Source organism: Muscardinus avellanarius, assembly GCF_963383645.1.
Source record: "Muscardinus avellanarius genome assembly, chromosome: 2".
Lineage (NCBI taxonomy): Eukaryota > Metazoa > Chordata > Mammalia > Rodentia > Gliridae > Muscardinus > Muscardinus avellanarius.
In genome coordinates this window covers 102,101,497-102,127,755 of record NC_137787.1, presented here as the reverse complement: position 1 = coordinate 102,127,755, position 26,259 = coordinate 102,101,497, and the positions used below count along the sequence as shown (strand labels likewise).

The 26,259-nt window shown below is 37.5% G+C and overlaps 1 protein-coding gene across 1 annotated transcript in view; it reads right to left on the bottom strand.

Annotated features, from left to right (window-relative positions):
* The window catches only part of NCKAP5 (NCK associated protein 5), a gene marked incomplete at both ends in the record, with an annotated part of 891,793 nt that overhangs the window by 310,193 nt on the left and 555,341 nt on the right, over positions 1-26,259 (bottom strand). The window lies entirely within an intron of this gene.

The following is a 26,259-nucleotide window of genomic DNA, read 5'->3' as shown; positions in this document are numbered from 1 at the left end:
CCTTGCTCCATAAAGCCAAGCAAAATCATTCCATCACTTGATTTCTAAAAATACTAGAGAAATCTTTAATATAGCTGGTTGCCAACCATCTGGGATACACTGGATTATCAATGGTGAGAGACTTCTTATATTTAGTACTCAGCTAAGATCATTCACAAATACAGAAGTAAAATAAGATTGGATTCTCACCCCCATGGCACTCATGCCATCTATTAAAAAGAAGCAGCCTAAGAAACAGAAGAAAAAAGGAATGGGGAAAAGTGTTAATATTCATGTAGGAATATATAACATATATATATATATATATATATATATATATATATATATGTGTGTGTGTGTGTGTGTGTGTGTGTGTGTACCTGTGTTTGTATCACTGCAGACCACAAAAACCCGTAATTTGATCTATATGTATCTGTTTTGTACAGATTTCAGAATATCATTTTTCCAATTATCTTTATATGTAAATAAATGCCCAATTAAGAAGTCCTGGTGCTTTATATTTTTATTTGAAAACAGCAAAGCTGGCTTCGAACCTGCGTGACCCTCCTGTCTCAGCCTCCCAAGTGCAGGGATTATAAGTGTGCACCACCACGCCCAGCAAGACCCTATTTCAAAACAAAAAATAAAATAGGGCTAGGGAGTATAGTTCAGAGTTAGAATGCCCCCATGATTGCCACAATATCAAAATAAATACAGTAGTTAATTAAATAAAATAAAAAAGTAAAATGGGTTGGGGGTATAAGTTAGATGTAGAATTCCCCTGTGTCTAATCCCTAGCACAAATAAATAAATAAATAAATAAATAGTATTGGTTTGTTATGAAATCAAGCCTGTGTTTTTCTGACCATGTACAATCTGCAGGTATGTTCACTTCTATAGTAGGTGTGAGTATCTCAGATCCATGCTAGGCATATATATGGTGTATGTATAAAAGGCAAGGGGCATCCAAGTCACGGCAGTATTTTTATAGCTCTATTTGTTAAGATTTGACTAGTGATCAGACTTGTACTTTGATGATAAAGAATATGAAATGTGTATGTATTGGTAACTGAGCTTTGAAACAAGTCCTTTCATTTTTTTTTAATAGTTGGGATCACTGTAAGTAATCACTAAAATGGAATTACGAAGCAAACAGATTTTTAAGCACATTTCATCTTCTGTTTGTATATTATAATTTCCCTTGCCTTTTCAGCAAATTCCACTTGTACTTTGTATATTTATGTAAACACACATATGTAGACACACACACACTACAACAATTGTGATTCTGTAGTTAATTGAAACAAACACACAAAAAATACTATTATAACAAATGGAACACAAATGACTTTGGGATTTCAAAGCTAGATTCTAGATCAGCCATTTTGCAGCTTGGCAAATGATCTTGGGCAGGTAGTCTCAGTAACTATTTATTTCTTTCTCTTCTCTAGAAGACTGACATCAACAAGGAACTAGCAAATACTGAATCATTGTTCCTAGAGGAAATATAAGGTTAAATTCCTATGAGTCACAGCAGTTCCACCAACCAATCCATACAGAACCTCATTTCCTGTGTATTTTAGTTAAAGGGTTTTTATATTGTTGCCTCATTACCATTGGAACAGCCAACCAGAGCATCACTTATTTCTGAATAAAGCTTATCTACTTTTTCTCCCAATCAGGAATCATCACTACCTTCTTGTGCACAGGAACACTGTGCACTGCTCACCACTATGTTCAGGGCAATTTTCAACAGTAAAATCACCAACAAAAAGTCTAAATCACAAAACACGGCACTAAACAAGCTGCAAATAGAGCATATGCTTATTGTATGATTGCCGGAACAAGAAGGCAGAGTGTCATCTTGTTTGACTTCAGCTCCAAATATGCCTGTCGATGACTCCAATTCCTGGCATATCCATGAATGACCATGAAAGGACCACAAGTATTAATTTGGGGATTGAAAATACATTTTAGTCACAAGACAAATTTCCTAACACAGAACCCACAAATAATGAAGACTTCCTACACAGGACACACATATTTAAAGTACCTGCACACTATGATTAATATTATGTGAAACAAGTAGAAATAATTCAAGTAAATGTAGATTATAAATGAATATTGAGATTACATAAAATACTAGGGTCATTTGAAGAACAATGAGGGCTATGAGATATGATTTCATAAAAATGGAATCTGAATTAAACTTTGATATAATGATACAATTTGAGTAATAAGAGAGGCATAGGGTGGGAGCTGACACTGAGAATAATGAAAAAGACTCCTAGTCAGGACCAAGTTTTTCACCTGTTGGCATATGAGGCAACAAGTTTGAATATAGTAGAGAAAAAATGAGCGAGTAGTAGAGTAATAGGAATAAGGAGTAAAGGAGGACAAAGGTTCTTGGATGTAAGACAGGAGAATCCAGATACCAATTCTTCATTCATTTGTTCATTCTTTTATCCAATGAAGGTTTATTGAACATGACTATTGCACATTTACTGACATAGGTGAAAGAGAACTAAAAAATTCAAAAGTTCCTCTATTTCATCAAATTATATTCTACCTTTTTATTTATTTTTATTTTATTTTTATTTTTTATTTTTTATTTTTTGGTGGTACTGGGGTCCCTGGAAGCCCCTTGATCTCCGGGCTATACTCCCAGACCTATTTATATATTTATTTTAATTTGGAAACAGGGTCTCTTAAGCCAGCATGGCTGGCTTTGAACCTGCACGATCCTCCTGTTCCGCCTCCCAAGTGCGGGGATTATAAGCGTGCGCCACCACGCCCGGCATCAAATTATATTCTAATGTTGGGAAGCGGGACAAACTCTAAACCATAAGTAAGCAATATAACTATAACTATAATATAACTGTAACTATAAAATGATGGACAGTGGTGTGGTTGTGGACAAAGATAGATATGGTGATATCAGAACAGGGCTATCTGAGAAAGTATCCCTTGAAGCTGACACCAAGTGATGAGTGTAGGGCAGTGGTCTGGTGGAAGAACAATGCCACCAGAATAGCAGCCAGGGAAATGCCCTGTGGAGGAGCTGCACTCACCTCGCTGGCAAGCTGAGGGAGGGTCTGTTCTGCAGGAGAAAGACTAAAAGAGGAAGAGGAGCAGGAAATAAGATCAGAAAGGGAACTAGACTGGTGAGGGAGGGAATCCTTAAAAAACATTGAGAAGAGTTTGGATTTATTCCAAGTGCAGTAAAAAGGAACTCCAGGGAAGCAATAGCCTCTGATGTGTATTTCAGAAATATCACCCTAACTGCTGTGATGGGGAAAGATCATGGTGAGAGGGAGCAGGAGACCCTCTGTGAGGCCCGTATATAGTAAGGACTAAAAATTAGGAATATTTTAAAGGTTTTGAATCAGGACTAACTCAAAACAGTTTGCATGGTAGATCAGAATCTCCCATGAAGGATACATAAAAAGCCCTGGGTTAATGATCAGCTTTTAAATTTTTTAACTTTGTTAGGCAAATCATTTGAACATTTTAGGTCTCAGTTTCTCCCATATGTAAAGAGCCAGGGTAGACTAAGTTTTCTTTCCATGTTAAAATTCTAAGAACTCAAAACTATCTTCAGGAAGAAAATGCCATCAATACACTTCAAAGTAACAGATAAGACAAGGGAATAAAACAGGACCTCCATGTTTGATAATAAGAAGATGGTTAGTGGGAGATTAAGAACTGTTCTAAAGTGTGACAATGGTGCCAAATTTGTCCAGGGGTAAGCAAAAAGTATAAAGAGAGCAAACAATAAAGGCCATTTTCTCAGATGCTCATTGAGAGTTTGGTAGAGAAGAGAAAGAAATGTAGAGAACTGCCGCTGAAGGGCTTCACAGAGGCACACAGAGACCTTTTACAAGAGAAATGGAGCCACGTGAAGAATTCTAGAGGATAGCTTTCACTGGCGAGACAGCAAAAGTGGGACCATATGAAGAGAACTCTTTGGAGAGAGAAGCAGGGCAACTGGTGAAAGAATTGAGGCTTTTTTTCCTCTGCAAAATATCCCTTTATCTCAACTTCTCTGCTAGCGTTTCAAAATCATTAGTGAGTGCCTAGATTGAGTCTACAAAAACAAGAATTTGACTGCAAATAGTTTATTTGAGAAATGCTTAGTAAATGCCAGTAGGGAGATAAAGAAGAGACTCAAGAAAGATAAGAAAGCCATCCTAGTGGCATATTACTAAGTGACTGAAGCCAAACTCCCTGGGAGAATAAGAGAAATGGTACAAAGTACAGATCTCAGAATTATGTCTTCTCAGTCAGAAGAAAATTTGGGGTGTTTATGCACCAACCCCATAGGATTCACTTATAGTGTTCACTTATAGTACTTTCAGGCTGATCCAGGCTTGCAAATCTCTCATAAAACATGCCCTCCATCACAGATACTGGCAATACAGAGTCAAGGAAATGATCTCAATGGTTGTAGGGTGCAGCAGATGCATTGTGAATGTGCTGATGACAGGAAGGAGGGCCACAAATCTGTTGTGCTGTGACACCACCCATGGCTGAAAGCCATATTCTTGCACTACTCAGACTAGTCTTTAAATGTGCTTTTTCGTGAAAGTCCCTTTTATCACTCTTCTCCTTAATCATGTACCAAATAAGAAGGTCAGAATGAGTGAGTAAAAAAGAGAAAGATATGTTGGAAGTGAATGCACAAACGAGACAAATAAGTGGACAGAAAGAGGTAAGAGAGAAAGATCTGAAAGAAATATGGGCATCTCCCACTGGCAGACCACAACTGGCCAATTTCAGACAGGATGGCTGTTAACTTTATCTCTCACTCATAAAAGCATGACAAGATTCTTAAAAAAAATCAAGTACCCATATTTAATCTAAATTTCAACAACCTGTCCCCCCATCAAACACCATGTCAGAAACTAGTTCCTTTGCCAGCTAAGCACCTGAGATAAATATGGTAAAACAAGAGAAGTGAAGACAAAGGTCAGAAACACATAGTTTTAAATAAAACGCTTCTTCTTAAGAATGTCCCAGATAGAAACAAGGAAAAAAAGCCAAGTCAACTCATGAGAATGCCAAGCTGTGCAGAGAACAAGGTGGTTCTAGGGGTGATCTGCTTTCATTTTTATGGAGTTTAATCAGCACTGAATTCTATAAAACTGAGGCTACTACACAGACAACTTCCACTCCCTAAATATTTCATACATGGTTGAAACCCTAAGCTTGTTTTCCTCAACAAATTCTAGCCAGTACTCAGGAAGCTAAAGATTTAGGAGCTCAGTTAACACTGAAGGGTTTAAATCAAAATTTGCCTTGTCGGTACATAAAGCAATCCTTTGAGCTATAAGTTTCTCTAAGTGGCAACCGAGGTAATGATTCACGTTTGGGGGAGTGCACATCTTTTGTTCTCAAGCAGTCAGCATCACCAGGCCTATGTAAAATAAAACCCATCAACACAAAGCTCTGGGTTGCATCGGTTCCACGCAGACAGATGGTAGTCCAGGGAGCTTGGTTAATCCAAGGAGCAGGTGGCACAGCTCTGCTCTGACTGTCTCTTTCCATAAGTCAGTAGGCTTTAAGAATTATGATAGAAAATGGCCACAGTACTGCTGTTCCCTAAAATGTATAACTATGTCTTCCTTACCTTAACTTCGCCAGTTTCCTCCAGCCCAACATGTAATAGGACTCAATGAATGTTCACGAGGTCACCTTGCTTCAGTGAGTTTATCAATTTAACAAGTGCTTGCTGAGCAGCTGCTATGTGCCAGGCCCTGGAGAAGATGCCATGGCCACAGGGTATTAAAACACATCTTGGGGTTTATAGTCTTATGGAAGGAAAAAGTCACAACATGTGGAAGATCATATTGTAAGGTGTGCTTCAGGCCATTTGAGAAATGGTAATAGTGGGGTATGAAAGAGAGATTAGCCACCAGGGAGATCCAAATCAAAACTAAACTGAGATTCCATCTAATCCCAATCAGAGTAGCAAGCATAAACAAGTCAAATAACAACAAATGCTGGTGAGGATGTGGGGAAAGAGGAACTCTTTTACACTGTTGGTGGGAGTACAAACTAGTTCAGTCGCTATGGAGATCAATGTGGAGATTCCTTAGAAAACTGGGAATGGATCCACCATATGATCTGGCTATACCACTCCTGGGTATCTTTCCAAATAGGTTGAAATCAGAGAACTATAGTAACATATGCATACCCATGTTCACAGAAGCACAATTCATAATAGCCAAAATACGGAACCAACCTACGTCTCCATTAACAGATGAATGGATTGCAAAATTATGGGAAATACACACAATGAAATTCTACTCGGCAATAAAGAAGAACAAAATCGTGTCACTCGCAAGAAGATGGGAAAGACCTAGAGAACATTATGTTAAGTGAGACCAGCCAAGCAAGAAGGGAAATATGTTTTCTCTAATATGTGCAAACTAGGGAGTATTAGGAATAACAGAGAGACTCAAGATAATGGAGGGGAAACCTCAGCAAAGCTAGAATAGAAGGGTAGGAGTGGAAGATGGCTAAAGTTGATTAATGGAGGAGCTACATCCGACTATGTGTAAAATTATGAATGTAACATGGTTAACCTGGACACTCATTGTTGGGAGGGGGGAAAGGGAAGTGGGAGGGAGGGGGCACCAAATACAGTCTAAATGTATGCCATTTTCAATATGATCTACATAAAAATAAAAAAAAGGAAAGATTAGAAAAGGTTTCAAGACAGAGCTGAGGTCTGAATGCACAGTGAGGATTATGTAATTAGGAATTGACCACATGGTGGGTAGAAGGGATTCAGCTGAGGAAGTCTGAAAGGTCAAGCAATGGAGCCAGGGAAGTAGATGAGGCTGGGTGGGCAGGTGGGACCAGGCCACAAGTGGAGGAATTTTGTCTTTACCCTAAAAAAAGGGAAGCTACTGACCAAGAAGTCACTGACTGGTTTCAAGTGTATGTGTGTATGGTGGCAACAGAAATGTTTTGCCACATTTGTGTTTGTAACAGCTCCCTGCATGGTGTGGAGGATGGCTTTGAGGGGAGTTAACATAGATATGGGGAAAAGGAGATGCTTCTCCAAAAGTCTAAGTAGAAGTCAAGTGAACTGTAATCAAAATGGCATTCTCACAAAATGAGACCTCACAGTTTGTGAGTCGTCCTGTAATTCTGATTCTTTAGTATACAGCTACTTTAACAATGACAAACAACATATCATCAGTTCAATGTTACTCAGGGTGGGCCAACAGCCTCTGGCATCGGGCTCAGTGGACTGAGGCAGGCAGAGAAAAAGTGCTGCTGGCTTCAAATGCAGATTCCCTGGCAAACTTTGGCCCAAGTGAGTCACAGGATCTGGGAGTGGGGCCAGGAGTTTTTAATTTTAGAGAACACCCTAGGTAATACATGTTGAAGTTTAAAATCCTCTATACAAAGATGCCCTAGCAGAGAACATAAATCACTTTCACTTTAGATAAAATTTTAAGTTACACATTTGATTTTATTTCTATTATTAATCAGTAAAATGAACAGATAATGAATCATCCAAACCAATATTCACTGGATAGTAAAAAACAGGGGTGGTTATTAATAGTACAGCGGGACAGAAGGTGTAAATTAAACAGACAGACATATTTACCCACAGCTTGCTGAATACTACTTAGTTATGGATGGCGGGTGTTGACCTATTACAACAGAAACTACTACATATTAGTGTGATGAGACACCCCAGGGAAATATTTGTTTGAGTACAGAGACTCCAGAGCCCCCTATGTTATGACTGTTTTTTTTTTTCATGGAAGCATATGACATTAATCGCCTGTAAGTACTTTCAGTGGCTTCTAAAGCAAGCAATGCTAAGATAGGTTCTATGTCTACAGTAAGGAAGGGAATATGTCTACAAGTCCCTTGCTAGGAAGGTTTTTCCAATGTACAAAGGCACCTTATTGTTCCTCATTTGGTTTAATAAAAATAGGGAGAAATATGCTCATCAGGGTCCCAAAAGAGACAGCAAAAATGGCAATTGGGGGCCACCATGTTCTTGCAATTTCTATCTCAAGAAAAGTAATGAGAGAAGCTTGAACAGCTTTGCCTTCACTAACGACAGGCTCAGCACCATGGTGGCGGGTGTTACCCAGTTCTGTATATGAAAGGCTTTACCTCAACATGAGGGCCCTTCTATCTTCTACCTCATCACTGGGACTTTGACACTAGCTCTGTAGGAGCCAAGGACTGTGAGGATAATTGAAGGAGCCCAAATTAAGACAGAGGGAAAAGTGGTATGTCACATTAAGACAACACTTGGCCTATGTTCTGAAGGGATAAAAGTATAGTTGGCCTTCTTAAAGCCTACCAAGGGCCATCTCACTGTTACCTAAGAGTCTGTCCTCCAGGATGCAGATAGAACCATATTTATATAAATCTTAGAGCAAATGGAGAAAAAAAACCATCTACATTCTCTCTTAGCTCTTCCACTAACTCACTGTGTAGACTTTAGTCTTCACATAGCTTTTTTGTCCCTCATTTCTTCAGCTGTAAAATGTACATAGAATCACTCCAAGGTCTCTTGTGGATTTAAATTTCTAGTATTTTGATCATCTTTAAAACTCAACTTGGGAGAATAAATATTTCAGATGTTAATAAAGATTGAATATTTTTTATATATAATGCCATTAAGCTTAAAAATGCCTAGAAAATTCCCTGTATAATAAACGTTTTGTACTTATGATTTTTTTCTAGAAGTACATTTTTCTCTTTTTAAAAGAATGTTCTTATCAGGGCATGGTGGTACACACCTATAATTCCATTATTTGGGAGGCTGAGACAGGAGGATCACAGTTTTGAGGCTAGTTTTAGCAATTGAGTCAGACTCTCAGCAATCTACAAAGATCTTTCTTAAAATTAAAAAGAGCTGAAGGTAGCTCAGAGGTAGAATGTCCCTGGTTCAATCTTTGGTTCTCAATACCACAAAAACAAAAACAAACAAACACATTATTTTTGCTGTTCACTTTTCTTCTTAGTCCCCCAAAGTAAAGTCACATAGCCCAAACTTTGCATTTAACACATTCCATCCTCTGCATGTATGACACAAACAGCCTGAGAAGCAACATTCAGTACTGAGAGTTTAGTGGAGGATATGACTAATGCTCTGAGGAAATCATGCTCAACATGAGCCCTCTCTGAGGACAGTTATTTGTGGGAGGAATAATTACAAATATCTCTTGGTTGCAAGGCTTTAGAAAAATAAGGGGAATTCACTCAACTTTCTATTTTTATTATTTTTATTAACTCTGCTGGTGGGCACAAAGCCTATGCATGTACCTGACAGCAATAATAGTTCTCCTCTGTTCCAGCTCATTTGTTGTTTTTTTTTTTTCTGATGGGGACCATCCTTATCTTTTAGTACTATAGGGGGAAGAAACCCAAATATCCGTAAGTACTTGAATTTTTTTTAACTTGAAGGTGGTAAAATGAAATTATGGGGTATGAAGAAACATCCATTTTGAGGATACTGTAGGAGTCAGAACAGAATTTTTTTTCATTTTGAAAATCTGACCATGTGTTAAATCCACTTACAAATTCATAGTAAAAATATATAAAGCTATAATTTAGGACTTATCACATAAGGCAGAGACTGAGATTGTGTTAGCATGAAGTGCTCTTTCTGAAACACAAAAAATAATAAATAGCACCTAATATTCATATTATATGTCAGAGTTAAGCCATGTGAGCTGACATGTACCACTTTACACACTTGTAACAGCATGAATCTAAGCTAAAATTTCTGATTTCTGATGTTAGGCTCTATTCACAGACTTGGTGATCGCTACTAGCCTTTCTCAGACATGTGGAGATTTATCCTCAATGATAATTCTATCTGAGAATCTGACTCTTTCTCTATTTGTGAGCCATGCTACCAGTAGGCAGGATCTCTCCCAGGCTCCCATCATCATGGAGTTGATGATTTTATCAGAAATGTCAGGTGGACTAACCATAGAATAGGTTTAAAAAAACACTCCCACTTCCATGGTTAATGATGGTCCAATTAGTTAAAAACATAAACACACACCATACCACAATTAAATGAAGATGTAGAGAAGCCAGCGGCTGGCTGACAGTCACTCTGGTGCCCTGGTTACTTCAGCTTCTGTGATTTATTTACTCATTTGTTTTCTGATGGTGAGGAGGGTGTACAGAATATATTTTCACTTTAGATAGCACTTCAGCAAATGCCATAACAACTTTCCTGTTCCCTGGGATCGCTAACAGCTTTTGTTCAGCACTAGCATACTAAATTTTAAAAGGGGGGAAATAGCGTCAGATAAATCACAGGATTTTAAAAGAACATCCCAATTTGTTCACAGTTTAACATTACTACTGTCAGGCAAAACATATAAAACTCTCCTTTTTCATTTCTGGATTTGACTTACAAAGAGAATAAGCACACGGTGAAATCTCCATGATTAAATGTGTATGATGGATAAGAGAACAAAGCATTTTCTTTATGTCTCTGATATGAACCCACAGCCACTGCCATATCAATCCAGATCCACTCCACATCACTCATCACTCAAAACACTCCTCAGTATTACCAACTATCTTCCATATTGAACAGATCCGTGGTGTTACATTAATAAATTTTCAGATGATGCTTTTATTGCCTGTTCCATCTATCAGTAACATTTATTTCCTTACAAAAAGGTTCAATTCTAAAGGCACTTTACATAAAAAGAAACTCTGCTGTGGAATAGGATGGTGAGAAAAAAATCAGCTTATCATTCTCATGATAGGTATCCTGCACGTGGACAGATATCTAAGATTACCCAAAGAAATTAGGTCCTTGTAATCCATGCATGGTCTGAGTATAACATGGGCAAAAATAAAAACAAAAACAAATAGTAAGAATTTTATGTATATGAGAAATTACTTAGAGGTGGTTAATAGTTATTCTTAAATGTTTGGAAGGTGTTAAAAAAATAACTCAAAACTTAAGGTCAAAATTTGCAATTCAAATTCAATTTCTCCCCCAAGTCAGTTTTCTGAAATAATTCACAGGGCACTGAAGCCAAAGAGCTTCCAGATTGAAGCTGAGCTTATGGGCAGAGCACTAGCCATCCCAAAATGAACTGGTAATTCAGTCATTGGCTTGTTAATGGCAGGTGGGTGGCTATAGTACTGCTGTCTTTTGGACACACCACCAATAGCCATATGTCTGAGAATCCTGGGCAGAATTTTAATTAAAAAAATTTATTTTATTTATTTATTGAAGGCTTTTTCTTTTTCTTTTTTTCTTTTTAATACATTTTTATTGGTGAATTGTAGTCATACATCTTAATGGGTTAAAAAAAAACTTGTGGAGATATTCATGCACATATCACCCAATCGGCCCCTGCCCAATCCATAACCCTTCCCTCCCCCTCCCTCCTTCCCCTGCTTAGTTTCCTGATTAACTTTGATATGTTTGTTTTTGTTTTCTTCCACATATGGTCAAGTTATTTTTGAAATGGTTTCCAAGAACATTTGGTGAAGGAAATAATAATCTTTTCACTAAATATTGTTGAAAAATAATAACTACATGAAAAAGAATAAAATTGGGCCCTTACCTAACAACATATACAAATGTTAACGCAAAATAGATAAAAGATCTAAATGTAAATCTTAAGACGATAAACTTTTAGAAGAAAACCAGGGTCATAAAACTTCACAACATTGAAATTGGCAGTGATTTCTTGGATATGATTCCAAAGGCAGAGGCAACAAAGAATAAACAAACTTCATAAAAATAGAAAAATATTGTACATCCAAAGATAATGCAAACAGAATTAAAAGTTACTGATAGAACAGGATAATATATTTCCAAATGCATATCTGAAGGTAAATTAATATTACAAATAGAAATCCTAAAAATGAGCAACAATAAAAGCAAACAATACAATTTAGAAATAGGTAAAAGACTAAAATAGGTAATGAATCTCCAAAGATTTTTATATGACCAATAAACACGTGAATATCACTCATCATTATCATAACATAACTAATCATTAAGGGAATACAAATAAAAACTATAGTGTAATACTACTTCACATTTGTTAGGATGACTACTTAACATGAATTAGCTTGCTCTAGCCTTTTACCTTGAATTTGTTACTATCTTTATTTGTAGTGTGTTTCTTGTAAGCTGCAGATGGATGGATTCTGGTTTTTAATCCATTTTGCCACTTTATGTCTTTTTATTAGGGAATTGAGGCCATTTACATTCAGTGTGATTATTGAGAGATAACTTTTAATTCATAACATGTTAAGATTTTATTTCTGTATGAAATACTGTTTATTCTTCTTTGCTTAGTTATCTGCTGGATGGAAAATCTTGTTTCTCTGGTTCTGGCATGTATTACCCATTTCTTCTTTGCAGTTAATCTCCTTGAGTATTTTCTCTAGCACTGGTTTTGAAGACATAAATTCCTTCAGTTTCTGTTTGTCATGGAAGCTTCTTATTTCCCCATCTAATTTGAGAGATAGTTTTGCTGGGTAGGACATTTTTGGCTGGAAGTTGTTTTCTTTCAGAGTTTGGAATATGTTCCACACCCTTCTGGCTTTCATGATTTTGTTTGGGAAGTCTGAAGTGATTTTAATTCATTTGCTTCTGAATGTCACTTGGCCTTTTGTTTTTGTTGCCTTTAAGATTCTCTGCTTGGCTTCCACATTGGTCATTTTGACTATTATGTGGCATGGGAATCCTCTTCTCCGATCCTATCTAAAGGGAGTCTATACATTTCCTGGACCTGTGTATCAACCTCTTGCTCTATGTTTGGAAAATTTTCTGCTATTATTGCTTTGAAGAGATTATTGATCCCTTTGATTCAACTTCTTTTCCCTCGTCTATTCCAATTATTCTTAGATTAGCTCTCTTAAAATGGGCTCATATTTCTTCAATGTCAGATTTCTGCTGTCTGATTTTTTTTCTAAGTTATAAATTATGTGTTCATTTTTGTAGTGATCATCTTCTAGAAGTGATATTCTATTCTCCATGTGGTCTATTCGATTGTTTATAGTTTGAATTGATGCCTTTACTTTAATGATTGCATCTTTTATTTCTTTTAGACTCTCTCGAAATTCTTTTCGAAAGTTCTGTATTATTTCTACAGTTATATTCCTGATTTGATCTTCTGGAGATTTCTGAATTTCTATGTTATCAGGTTCTGATATTATGAGGTTGGGGGCATTCTTTGCTCTATTGTTGTTCCTCTTTCCCATGATTTCAGAAGTTTGTGCCTTCTCTGGGTTCTTCCCCGGGTCACCACAACTTCACTTAGGGTGCTCTGAATCTGGAGTTTGTGGTAATCTCATCTGCCACTACTCCTTTACTGGGTTTTATTGTAAAGTCTCAGTCCCAGGGATTTAGTCGAGGCTGCCTGAGACCGTGGGGGTGCCGAGCTGGGTGTTTTCCCACAGGGAGCTATGAGTAGGGTGTGATATCTTTGCCACCACTACTCCTTCACTGGGTTGGACTGCAAAATCTCAGACCCAGGGAGATTATCCTAGCTGCGCAAGTCCCTGGGGGTGCAGTGCTGGGATTTCTCCTTTAGGGGCGGCAATTTCACTTACAGTTATTGTGCGCACTGATCTAGAGCTGTCCTGGGTGTGGTGAACTCACTGCTGCTGCTGGCAATATGGCACTGCTGCCACACTCTCAGCGGTGAGGCTGGTGTATTTCCTTTCTAGTTTTGAGCTCCGTTCTGAGTCCCTGGAAGGTGTGATGAGCTTGGCCACTGGGAGTTTTAGACATTCTTTGTGCTGAAAGAACTGCTGAACTACACCCAAATGATCCACAGCTGCTTACTTCAGCTTCTTGTTTACCTTTCCTCTCTGGAGCCTGGTGCTGTGAGGCATGATGGTGTGGCTCCACAATGCAGGCTGGTTTCTTTTCTGGTCTCTGGTTTTTCTTCTAGTCTTCTTTTTCTCTGTCCCTTGTGTTTATATTTTTTATTTCTCTGTTGATAGTGTTTTCTGGCTATGAAAAGTGCTGATTTTGTGGTGATAGAGATCGAGTGTTAGCAGGGCTCTTAAATGCTGCTTTTCTCAGTCGCCATCTTTCCGGAGGTCGATTTAAAAAGTTTAAATAATTTAAATTTTTATATTTATTTTGTTGTAAATAGATGAGCCTGGAGGACATTATACTAACTTACATAAGCCAACTACAGACAAAGACTACATGATCTCACCTATATATGGAGTCGAAGACAGAAATCAGAGAATCAGAGTAGAATTGCGGATATCTGAGCTGGTGGGAGTTTTAGGGGTTGGGAAGATGTTGAATAAGGAATACAAAATTTCAGTGAGATAAGAGGAGTAAGTATAAGAGATCTGTTGTACAATATGACAATTAAAGTTAATAAAAATGTAATATATACCTGAAAATTGCTAAGGTATAGATTTTAAATATTCTTACCACAAGCCAAAAAATATAAATATGTGAGGTAATACATATTAACTAGCCTGACTTAGCTATTCTACAAATTTTACACAGATAAAAACATCACATCATATACCATAAATATAAACAATTTTAATTTATCAATTATATTTTTAAAAAATTAAAAGAAGATTCTATTTCATCATCCTCATAAATGCATGTTGTCAGATAATCAATGCATCCTAATTTTAGTTTCAGAATGAAGGGTCAATACTAAATCTTTTCTGTAGGTGCAGCAATTGCTGGCAAAGTAATATTTATGGATATCCAGAGTTTGTTAAATTGAATTAATTGAGAGGCAATTTCCTATACTGAGAAAGAATTCTTTAAGCATTCAAAGGCCATGATAATGATAATAATCCTACAGACATACACTCCTCAATTTAGGATGGTGAGAGTTAAGGAGCAATTTCTTTTTTGACTTTATCACAGAGCAAAAGCAATATGCATTTAGTAGAAATTGTACTTTGAATTTCAATCTTTCTTTGGGCTAGTGTCATGTGGCATGACCCTCTCCTATAACGTTGGGCAGCAACAGTAAGTGACAGCTTCGAGGCAGACACTGAGAGTCAACAGCTGATACACTCAGTATATTGGTTTGCCAACATGTTCTGGATACAGCTACTCAATGAATTACATGGGAGAGTCAACACTTGATTATAAAATAGGCTTTGTGATGGATGTTTTCACCCAACAGTAGGCTAATCTAAGTATTCTGAGCACACTTCAAGCAGTCTAGGCTATATATTGTGTTCAGTAGGTTAGGTGTATTAATTACATTTTCAGCCGGGCGTGGTGGCACACACTTGTAATCCCCGCACTTGGGAGGCAGAGACAGCAGGATCGCGCAGGTTCTAAGCCAGCCGTGCTGGAGTAAGAGACCCTGTTTCAAAAAAATATATAAAAAATAGGTCTGGGAGTGTGGCCCGGAGGTAAAAGGGCTTCCAGGAACCCCAGTACCACCACTACCAAAAAAAAAAATACATTTTCAACTTATCCCCATTGTAAGTCAAGGAACATCTGTAATAACAAATTTCATAAGAGGAAAAGAACTAGTCAGACTGATTGCAGTAAACAGACATTACATGTAATTCACCAGTCACAATTATAATGTAAGAATCTTAGGTCTCCGGGACATAAATAATGTTTTATATATCAAACCCTTGTCATCATATATGCATAACACAGAAGGCATTTAATAAATATACAATGTTGATTAATATGTCCACACTGACTAAGGAGTACTGACACCTGTCTCTGTCTCTGATTGTACTGTAAGTGTTAATACTGAGCTATTGAAATACTACTAAGTACATTCAATAGAATACTTTAAAAAAGTATTTTGCTATCCTAAACATAAAGCAAAATGCAATTAGAATATCTTCACAAAAGATAAAAGCACATTTTGCTGATTTCCTCTCTTAGAAGGAGCTTTTGTATGCTTATTCTTTAACTGACATCCCCCACCAAATGCATCTAACAGAGGAACACACCAACTTTTATGCCATGAAGTTGTCTATCTTAAGACACCCAGGAAATTTCTGGAGACTCAGAGACCCTGTTTCTCCTACCTTCTTCTTTCCTGGGGTTACTGAAAAAAAAACACAAAAAACAGTTCTGGTGAGGTATATCAGTTGCATTCTGAAAGTCAGAGGTGGATTATCTAGTTAATTCTCTGGGGGATTCATGTCAGAAAGGAGAAAAGCCTCACCTATTTGTACCTAAATGGACCTTAAAACAAGAATACAATTACAATGCATCAAATAAAAAAAAATATTACATTTCTGCTAGTATGATTTATAAAACACCTGCTCTTTTCTAATCAGACAAAACTCCAGGAAGAGGGAAGGACTCAACTGTTTGAGAAATTTTACTGGAGATATTTTGTCAGTAATACTGTCCTGGTGTGCTTTTTGATGTTAAAACTATTATTTTTATCACTAACCCCTGGAAATGGCAGGAAACTATTATGTGAGGTACTTCTTTGTCATGGAGTGGGATGTACATTCTGACAAGCCACTCAGCCTCAGTGGGAGGAGACAGGCAAAGACGGTTTGGTGAAGATAGTTATAAACCTGCCAGATGATTCACCTTTGTGAGAGAGAAAGAAACTAAGGCAAAATAGCAGGAAATAAGTATGATTCTAAAAACTGACTACACAAGTCAGAATATGTATGTGAAAGAATAATATAAAAGTGCACTGGAAACTTGTACAACCATTTTCTTCACTCAAAATATCTGTGCATTTAAAGAATAAGGAGTGGGGCTGGCTGGTATTCCCAAGACAGACGTTTCTCTCAGAGTTCTTCCAACTCACTCCCACAAACAGCCTTCCATATTTTCACCAATAGCTGCCTCAGGGCCAAGCAACCAGGTATGCAGATCTTGTCTACCAACCTTACACTGTATGTCCAAGGCCTTTCAATGTGCCTAGGGAAACATTAGTTTGGTAACTCTGTAACACTTGATAATCATTTGAATTTCAAAAAAGAAACAGACCTCAAGTCGGTGAGCAGACAATCCAACTGACATGAATTTAGAATTAATTCTCTCTCTTTCTCTCCTCTCTCATCAGGGTTTTCCTTAATGTTTTTGCTTCCTCAGATTATCTCCAATGGTTGCCACATACTCAGTCTGGGGTCTCTGAATTAAGCCCAAGCCATGCTCTAGTCACTTTCTCCAGCGATTTCCTGCTCCCCTCAGTGTACTTTCCCCATGTTCACTACCTCTTTAGCAATAAGTTCACTACCAATCTATGCACTCAGTAGGGCTGGAAGTGAGGTCCCTAGAGCCCTGAGAAGTTAGTTAATTCCCCAACATCAGTTAGCTTGTGAGTTGATCAGGCAGAATGTCAACCCAGGCTGGGGCCTCTGAAAGCTTTAAATTTACCCATATTTCTCTACTTCCTCTTTCCAGAGTTACCATAATCCTATTCTGTCTTTTACTAAAGTACCCATAATCTTTTGATGTCTCTCATTAGTGTGCACATAATCTTATACTATTTCTCAGAATATACATAATCCTCTGCCACTAGTGTACCTATAGGACCAAAGGAACTTACAATTTATCTGAATTTTACTGTATTTCAAGAACTTAACTGTCATCTTCTCTAGAAGCTCAGCATACCCCCTGTACAGAATGCATAATGCTGGCTACTCTAGGGGAAATGAAAGTAAAATCTGGCCTCAGAAAGCTTTAGCATGGTGAGCAAGAAAATAAAGTATGCAGCTAAGTCTAATATTTTGTAGTGCATTGGTTCTCTGCCCAGGCTGCCCACTAGAATGGGCCAGTTAAAATTCTAAAAATGCTCATGCCTAGGCCAAGGTCCACTCCAGAGGATTGAAAGTTTAAGGTTTCCCAGGACAGCTTAGTGAGACCCTATATCAAAATAGAATAAGGAGCTACGCGGCCCTGGATTCAATCTCCAGTACCAAAATAAAAAATTAAAATGAAATAAAAAGAAACCAAGTCACTACAGCTAGATAGTGTATGGCACATTGTATGATACTCAGAAAGTCAACTGCCTGGGTGAAAGTCAGTTTCTTTACCTGTAAGATGAACCTGAACTTACTACTCTCCCTCTTTAAAAAGGTTAATGGGGAGATTAAATGAAACAATGCTGTGAAAGCACCTTGTAAAGTATAAAGCATACATCAATTATTTCTGTGTCAATTTTCACTATTGATTCCCCTGGGGTAATGTTTAAATGCTCAGAAGAAAAGAAATAATAAAAATTCATAAAGAAAAAATGCAATAATAGTAGGGTTAGAAAAATTAAATATAGCGACCCATGAGAAATGTAACCTAATTTATATATTAAGGATATGTCTACAACATATTTGTATATGCAATAAAAAAGACTGTATATAGCTCATCATGGATTTGTTTTCAGGTTTTTACTTATAATTACAGCAGAAGCTTATCAGTTCACAGTAAGTGATAAACTTGGCCTTACTGGGGAGAAATGGGTTTATTGTGCTGATGTGTTAATTCATTATGCAACACACTTTATTAAGGGGTATTTGGTGGCAAACCTACCAAACATAAACATTTGGAAAAACATATATTATTATCTATTTACAAAGCAGTAGAATCAACTTTTTGGTTAACTGAGGAGGGGAGAATATAAGTCATTGCAAGACTCAGTTCAAGAGGCTTGGTCCTGAAATCACTTTGAGCTTGGTTTGACACTTGGTGCACCCCACACAAGGAATGTAGTAAATGACACTGAGATAGATCTTCCACATTTGTTTATGGTAGAATCATCCTCAAGCCTAAGGGTGAGAGTATCCTGAGTCCTGAGAGTATGAGGAAAGATTAATTTTTCTCTGTATAAATGTACATTAGTTCTTACATAGGGAAAATACTGAGCATTATTTGTAGCCATCTTTGAATGAATGGCTGTGCAACTGACATGTGGAGTGAGGGTTCAAGTTCAAGAGAATTCTCTACTATATTCACCCTTTCAGGGCCTAAAATGGTAAAGCCAAGTGCATGATGAGAGTGGAAAAAATCTTCTATCATTGGATAGTAGACCAGTTGGCAAAGGTCTTAAATAGTTTAGGATTAAACTTTCCCCTCCTGTTAAACAGCAGCACTCCAACCTACAGGCACAGGTAGAAACTTTCTCAATAAGGTCTCCAAAGCTCAGAAAATTAAAATAAGAATCAATAAATGGTACAGCACTAAACTGAAAAATTTCTGCTTATCAAAGAAAACCATCCTGAGTCTAAAGACAGCCTACAGAATAGGTGGGAGAAAATCTTTGCCAGCCATTCTGACAAAGGACAAATATAAAGAATATAAAAATTAGTTAAAAGACTTAACATTGAAAAAACTAATAACTGAATCAAGAAATGGGTAATTGAACTAAATAGACACTTCACAAAAGAAAAAATTGCAAATGGCTGAGAGACATATACAAAAAAAGTTCAACATTATTAACAATCAGGAAAAATGCAAATTAAAACAAGACTGAGATTCCATCTAACCCCATTTGAAATGGTAATAATCAAGAAGTCAAACAAAAATAAATGCTCATGAGGACGTGGGGAATTAGAAACTCTTCTACACTATATGTGGGATTGCAAATTAGTGCGGGGTCTATGGAGACGCGTTATAGGTGTTCCTCAGAAAACTGGAAATGAATCCACAATAATCTATGCTACTCCTGGGTATCTTTCCAAAGGGACTTATAGTAATACAAGCATGTCCATGTTTATAGCATCAAAATTCATAATTGCCAACACATGGAACCAAACCGTTTCCACCAACAAATGAATGGATTACAAAATTATGGGATATATACACAATGAAATTCTACTCAGGAATAAAGAAGAACAAAATTATGGCACTTGCGGAAAATGGGTGGACCTGGATAATGGTAAGTGAGATTAGCCGGTCACAGAAAGTGAAGGGGCATATGTTTTCTCTCACATGCAGAAGCTGGGGAGTGACTGGGATAAAAGAGGGTGTTTAAGTAATGGAAGAATGAGGAAGGTAGTCTTTGGGAGATTGGAGAGGTAGAGGGAGAACTAATGAAGGAAAAATTTCTATTGACCGGTACATGTGTGAGAATATGAATGCCTATCTCAATATTTTCAAGGAAAAGAGGGAATGGGGGGAGTGAGGAGAGAGGAAGGAGCAGAGGACACACCAAGTGCTGTGTGCATTTATGTCACTATCACTACGAATCACATTATAATAATGTGAGATTCTAATACACCAATAAAAGTATAAAATACTTTTAATATGTTCAAAAAAGAAAAAAAAACAATAATTCAATTCCCATTGACTACCTAAATTCCTCCATACCTTATTAAATAAAACTTCTTCATTACAAATATTCTCCCTAGCTCCTCCTCATAGAGCAGAGCTGCCCAGAAAAGATCTTCCAGGTCATGGAGGTGACTGATTCTGAATCACAGCCACATATGCAAATCACCAGGGGGAGTTTTTCAACATGTCAAGGCCCAGGTTCAGACTGGAAACTCTGTGGAGTTCTTCTGGGTTGGAGTCCAGGAGGGTTGGAAACCCTATCACACCCAAACCCTTGACTTATGGTTGGATCCTGAGATGACATTTTCTGGGCAGATGGTCATTATCTATAAGACCAGAATCTAAGCTGTTGAGGCCTGGACACCTGCTTCTATACCTCCAAGGCCTGTGGTGCTGCTCCTCAGATGGACCCATCAGACCAATTAGCACTGAATCCAGCCATGGCTCACATGCAGGCAGCAGACCCCTGGCCTGGCCACGGTCTTATCTCCCCACACTTGGCTATTTCTCTTTACTGCCACACTGCCCTGGCTATGTAGACAAAATCAAGAAAGCAATAGAGCTGAGAGGTTTCTGTATGGAGGAGAGTTCAGCAATAAAATCATTGCTATTTTTTCCTCCATAAAGTAGTTTCCACTTCTTTCTGAACCATTTCCTCATTTCTAAGAGTGTACACTTTCTCCCAGATTATTTTACTGCCATTTTACAAAGCATTAATAGGCCAAGTCCTATTATTATTTTTTTTACAAAAGTATAAGTTTTTCAGCCTCCAATGAATTGAGAAAGTAAGGTTAAAGTTCAAGGATGGATATCGTGATTTTGCTCTGTTCAATTTCATTTGTTTCCTAAAAGGAGAAAATAACTGATATGCTTGTTTATTTGGCTGAAATGCCCAAAGTATTTACCCAAGCTACCTAGTTACTAAAGGGCAACAACTTTTGGATTCTACTCCCTGAACCTTCTGACCTGCAAGATATATACTTGGTATTCAAAATATGGCCCAACCTTCTGCCAATATGAGCTGGGAAGCAGAGTGTCCCTGGGGCAATTGCCAGCTCACCCGTAAGAAGAGAAGGTACTTTTCCAGGGCACCATTTTCTTCATAGGTTATATTTGCTTTAACAGAGAGACTATATTCTACATTTGCTTGAGAATAATTTGGTTCAGTGCAAAATATCTAGTAGAAAAAATATTCATGCCTGAACATAGAATTTAGGCATAAATTGTGAACAAGAAAATAGAGTCAGAATCTTTGTTTGTTCCTGTAATACTAAGGATTAAACCCAGGGGCATTCTTCCTCTGAGCTACACCTCATGCCCTATTTTTATTTTTTATTTTGAAATAGGTTCTTACTAAGTTGTGTAGCACCTCACTAAATTACTGAGGCTAAACTTGAATTTGTAATACTTTTGTCTTAGCCTCCAAAATACTAGGATAACAGGCATGCATCCCTATACTTGGCTGAGTCAGAACCTTTTAACCTGGCATGCTAAATTTCTGAGAAGCATGTTGGCAATTATTTAAACTCTCAGTTACATTATTTAAAACTTTTCTATTTCAGTGTGTGTGTGTGTGTGTGTGTGTGTGTGTGTGTGTGTGTGTGTATTACTGGGGATAGAACCCTAAGAGTGTATACTACCTCTGGGCTATACCTCCAGGCCTATTTTATTTTTTTTTATTTTGAGACAAGATCTTCCTAAATTGCTGAAGCTGGCTGTGAGCTTATCTTCTTCCTGTCTCAGCCTCAGATGTACTGGGATTACAGGTGTGTGCTGCCATCCCCAGTGGCATCTACTTTTTAAAATATATATAGCACAACTGTGTTATTTAGAGGCAATTTCTTTATTGAACCAAGTAGGTGCTCCCAAATGAGAATGTTTTTGGAAAGTTTTATAATTTAGGGAAGTATTTCTAGTATAAAAAGTCATAAAAGACCTCTTGTAGAATACTTTCAAAAAGAAAAGAAATCTCATCTGTTATGAAAGTCAATACTTTTGGTTGTCCTATATCTAATATATTTTTTTAAAAATCCTGTCTTTTTCATCTGAATTTATTGAATGAACAGAAGATGTTGATTAAAACAAAACAATATATAAAGAAAGAAAATCGCTTCCTTAAGAAATGACCCAGGGCATTCTACCTCTGAGTTACACCCTCAGCCCTATTTTATTTTTTATTTGAAAACAGGGTCTCTCTAAGTCACTGACAGCTCTACCAATTTGCCAAGGCTAGCCTTCCTGTGATCCTCCTGTCTCACCCTCTTCAGTACTGGAATGACAAGCATGTACGACCAGGTTTATGTGGTTGTATCCATTTAAAACTAGAAAGACAATAAGAATACTATTTATCAGCCAGGCACAGTGACCCATGCCTGTAAACCCAGTAATGGGAGGCGGAGACAGGAGGATCCCAGAATCAAGGCCAGCCTAAGAAACTTTGAGAGATTGTGTTTCAAAATAAAAAAAAAATAAAAAGGGCTGGAGATCTAGTTCAGAGGTAGAATGCCACTGGGTTCAATCCCCAGTACCATAAGAATAAACAAAACACTCCTTATCTCTATCACCACCCACTTCTGCAATGACTCAACATTCATAACAATTCAAAGTAGAGAAGGGGAATTTTCCTAAAGTAGAATCAAAAGCACTTGAAACTTCTTGAACACAAACAATAACACTAAAATATTTTATGTTCAAACTGTGTATTATAATTTTATAAACTGTGCCAACACTTAGTCACTCTATCAATAAGCAGCAAAACCCTAGATCATTTTTTTCTATCTGGTATGCACACACTCAGTACTCACTGTGAATCTATGTATTTAGATTTGTTTATCATATTTTGTGTAGGTTACAAAAAGAAAATGCTTCCTAAATAACTTCTATGAATTACAGTCAAATTCTTTAAAGAGTTCATTTCTCCTGGCTAATTAACTGTCATGGTACTTGTTAAAAACAAGTACTGTAAAAGAATCAGTATGGATGAGCATTGCATGTGCTAGAATGGGAACAGGGCTCTGAACTTCACCTCCATTTTATCTTTTTCAAAATGAAGGATAAGGCCATGGTGGAAAGAATGGGTGTTGAAGTATCTCACTGGTTCTTGGAACAGGCCTACGGACCACAAGAACAAAAAAGATCAAACTTTAAACAAGAACAAGCAGAGACCCAACCCTCATCCTTTTAACTCAGCAGATTCAAGGAAGTGTCCAATTAGCTGATTCTGTTATGAGTCCCTCAAGTTATTTTGAGACTCATTCAAGTTTGGGAAGAACTGGAAATAAGTCAGGCACATTCTAGCCATTGAAAATCATAAACATTTCAATTTTGCCTAGTGCTTATGTGTATTTGTGGGGAAAAAAGCCATTAAGTTAGAAGTTTGGGATATCTTAGAAAAGCTTTCTTTTTTAGTTCACTGTTTAATAATGTGATTTGTCAGTGTGGTACTGGGGATGAAACTTAGGGGCATTCTACCTTCAAGCTACACCCCCAGCCATATTTTTTATTCTTTATTTTGAAACAGGATCTCACTGATTTGCAAAAGGCCTCACTAAGTAGCTGAGGCTGGCTGTGAACAGCAATTCTCCTGTCTCAGCCTCCCAAATGCTGGGATTACACGCATGCATCACCATATCCAGCTTAGTGTATTTAAATTTTTGAACAGGGAAAGAGAAAGTTGAAGTTAAAAGTAAAAACATTTCCTACTTTTTTAGATAAAAATTATAATTTGTGACAAATTAACATTTCTTCCAGGCTGGTTTACGTTTCGATGAAGAAGGTCTCAGATCATGTGATGTGCTTTCTGTGACCACAAAAGAAAAGAAATACATATATATTTGATAACATAGTTTTTATGATAAGTAGAAAATATTCCGTACCATATGCTTAATCATACCTAATAATCTTCTTAAAAAATATTTAAGAAAAAGCAATTTTAATGCTCAATTAGGTTATAGAAAGTGAGAATAGCTTGGTAAAATACTATACTGTTTTAAATACAGACTGAGGCATCAATGACTTAGTATAGATCATCTTTGGAAATATTAAAGATGGGTACTGGAAACAAGGGCTCAGGCTCTGCAAGAAGATAGAATAATATGGTGAAGTGGACAAGCATGGGCACTATTATAATTTTCCTGATCATATTGTCTGCTTCTTTGAGCTTTTCACTGTGAAAACCACTCAACAGGGTTTCTGCACTCCATTTTTATGACAGCCTACTCTGCCAATTAAGAGCTCAAGTAACCTAATACTGATAATGTGTAACCTCGGGCAAGCTATTTAACTTTTCTGTGCACCTCAATTTTCTTTTGTATAGAAACCGTAACTCTTTTGTGTCTTCTTATGGAAATTCAAGGAACCTATCCTTGTAAAATGATCAGAATAGCCGGTGTGGTGGTGCACACTTGTAATCCCCATGCTTGAGAGGTGGAGACGGGAGGATCGTGCTGGTTCAAAGCCAGCCTCACTGGCTTAAGAGACCCTGTTTCCAAATAAAAATATAAAATAGGTCTGGGAGTGAAGCCTGGAGGTAGAAGGGTTTCCAGGAACCCCAGTACCACACACACTCACACACACAAAATGATCAGAATAGTGGCTGGCACATAGTAGGTGCTTAGGGAAGTGCTGGCTGACAGTGAGTCAGACAGATAGAGGTGCTCTTTGCTACACTTTCTGTTGTTTAAGCATGACAAGATTGGGAAGAGAGTCATCCAAATATTAAAGTTCTAAGAGAAAAAAAAAATCCTAGAAAGAATTATCTAAGGGCTGCCCTTGGCTTAGCACACATTTCAGTTATTCTCCATTCTATATAAGATTTTTTAAAAAGCCATAATTTAAGGCTTAGATATCTCTCATACAAGCTCTTGAATATTAATTTTCATATTATTTTGAAACACATGGCCATCACCCTTCACTAGTTTTTTTTTTTTTTGAAGATTTAAAGAAGTTTATTAGAAAGATAGAAATACAGAAAATAGAAATACAGCCCCATGCCAAAATGGCATGGGGGGGTGAGTCGAAATGAATACACCCAACCCTTCACTAGTTTGTATTTCTGGGTCACTGGAATCTGTGAGAGCTGAGCTATGGGTGTCCTCTGTACAGAAGACAGAGGCACTCCAGGGTGCCCTAGTCACCACTACTCCCTACTGTTCCTTTGCCATTAAGTCACCTGTGACTGTTATGAAATGGTTTTCAAAAGCAAAGCTTTCGCTTGTTAAGTCAGTCACAAAAATTCAAAAATCAAATGTTCTCCCTAATATGTGGAAGCTAGGGAGAGCATAGCTCTCCTAGAAGGAACTCTAGACAAAGAAGGATAAACCTTAGGTGAAGAAATAAGGTGATCTGACTGAGCGGGGATGGGAGGGTAAAGAAGGAAACTCCCCAATGCACATGATGTTCATTCTCAAATATATCAGGGTCAGTCACTAAGCTGAACATGAGAAGGAGAAAGGGGGAAGAAATGGCTGGGGAAGTGAGGCAGGGCTAAATGAGTGATGTGCACTTGTATGCCTCTACCCTTCTATCCCATTAAGACGTATGAGTACAATGCATCAATAAATAATATGAAAACTCTGGCTTCTATTTATTCTTTTATCAAAAGTGGACAAGTAGAACATGGCCGCTATGGAGCAGGTGCTTTTCTCATACCAGGCTCACTTCAACTTGAGTATTCATGACTGAAAACATTTATAATTATGAGCCCTAACTTAGTCCCAAATCTCAGTTTAATTCTTGCTAGTGGCAAAAGCTATGTACACATGTGGGTCTTTTACACCCCAGTTACTATTTCTACTTGCTAATGTGCAATTTTTTCCTAAATACATTGGTTAGTATGATTCAATTTACATTCCACAGAAAAGTAGAAACAAGAGGAAGTAAAAGGGCTACAATGAAGAAGTGCAGAAGAAGCCTGCAAAGTGGCCAATCCACTCTCACTGCTACAATTAAGGACATTTCACCCAGGCTTCTCATGTGCATGCATGTTGACAGATGAAGGGAAAAGCCTCCCTCTCCAACTAGTTGCTCTATTTCCTCAACTGCTT